We start from the raw sequence: 1,830 nt of genomic DNA, 5'->3' as shown, positions 1-1,830 counted from the left end.
AACATGATAGTGGGACTGGAGGAAAGTAAAAGGAAATAGAGGAAAGAACTAGGAGGCAAAAGACATTTATAGAGGTATAAACATAGGCATGTACATATGTAAATATATTAATATGTAATGATGGGAATATAGTTTTATATAATATATAGGCTAAATATTAAGGTAGCAGATGGACATTGGGCCTTTACTCAAGTCCTCCCTTAACACAAAACCAATGTGTTCTGATAACCTGGCATTCTGTGATGCTCAGCTTTCTGTCACGATTGCTGAAGACAAAACGTGTGCATAAGCTAACGTGGTGAAGAAAGCTGATAGTGCCCGGCTATCAAAAGATATAGCATCTTAAAGGCTTAAAGTTGATGGGATCTTAAAGGCTTAAAGTTTAACAAGCGGCCTTCTAGCAGGGAAGCAACAAAGCCCACATGGAAGAAGCACAGCAACCCCATGATGACGAGGTGTCGATGGGATCAGGTATCAGGCATCAGAAAACTCAAAACAGACAACCATTTTGATGCAAATGTGGAGGGGTTGGAGTGGAAACTCAACGCCCATCTGTGGACAATTGGACATGCCCTCGCAGAAGGATCACAAGGAAGGGATGAGCCAGCCAGGGTGCAGTATAGCACTGATGAAACATACAACATTCCTCTAGTTTTTGAATGCTCCTCCGTCTTCTCCCTCCCCCCTCCATTATCATAATCCCAGTTCTACTTTATAAATCTGGCTAGACCGGAGCATGTGTACTGGTTCAGATAAGAGCTCATGACATACAGGATCCAGGACAGATAAGCCCTTCAGGACCAATAGTGATACCATGAGGGTAGGGGGAAGGTGGGGAGAGAAAGGGGGAACCAATTGCAATGATCAATATACAGTCCCCCTCCCCAGAGGATGAACAACAAAAGTGGGTGAAGGGAGACAGCAGACAGTATAAAATATGAAAATAAAATAATTTATAAATTATCAAGGGTTCATGAGGGTGGGACAGTGAGAAAAAAAGAGGAGCTGATACCAAGAACGCAAGTAGAAAGAAAATGTTTTGGAAATGATGATGGCAACATATGTACAAATGTGCTTGATGCAATTGATGTATGGATTGTTATAAGAGCTGTAAGAGCCCCCGGTAAAATGATTTATTTTTTTAAAAAGTTAGATTAATCTTAATAATAACAATTTTACTTAACCTAATATAAGCATAGTTCTAGGTAGTTTTTTAATCAGTCAAGAGGTCTGAATCTTTAAAGTGAGTCTGGGTATATTTTTGTGTTTCCATTGATTTTTTTTTTTTTTAAGTCGGACAGAATAACCAAGAAAATTATAAGAGACCATGGGCCACCAATGTGATTTCAAAATTGAAGCTTTTCTTGTTCTTCATGAAATAACAGTTGTACTTACATGAAGTTTTCCTAATGCCCCTTATTTGTAAGTTTCTCCAAAACTATGTCTAAGATTGGAAGGTTTTTAATTTTTTTTTTTTATAGTTTGATGTATTTTAATAGCAAACTGACAGGAACAGCACAGAAGACAGACCACATTAAAAACATGTACTTGGCATGTAGGACAACTTAGTTAGAAAAGTATAGTAATTGAATGGAGTCTACTGCATGATAAAAATGCTACAAACACCATTTCATTGCCATCAATAAGAAACTGACTTGTTTTTAAAAAACCCAAATGCTGTCATTGCCCAGAAAAATTTAACAGATTTATGTATAATTGTTAAAAGTTAAATTGCTGACCCACTACCATGACTCGAATTCTATCTTGCAAGACTGGCTAGACCAGAGGAGGTACACTGGTACAGATAGGAACTGAAAATACAGGGAATCC

General features: G+C 37.8%; 1 protein-coding gene across 1 annotated transcript in view; it reads left to right on the top strand.

The window, feature by feature from the left end:
- INTS2 (integrator complex subunit 2) overlaps positions 1–1,830 on the top strand; it is a 59,916-nt gene that overhangs the window by 45,610 nt on the left and 12,476 nt on the right. The gene's annotated exons all lie outside the window — the stretch shown is intronic.

This window comes from Echinops telfairi, unplaced genomic scaffold, assembly GCF_000313985.2.
Source record: "Echinops telfairi isolate 266 unplaced genomic scaffold, ASM31398v2 ScPeMD7_7458;HRSCAF=8496, whole genome shotgun sequence".
In the NCBI taxonomy this organism is placed as follows: domain Eukaryota; kingdom Metazoa; phylum Chordata; class Mammalia; order Afrosoricida; family Tenrecidae; genus Echinops; species Echinops telfairi.
Note: the sequence above shows the minus strand (reverse complement) of the source record. Positions and strands in the feature narration are given on the sequence as shown.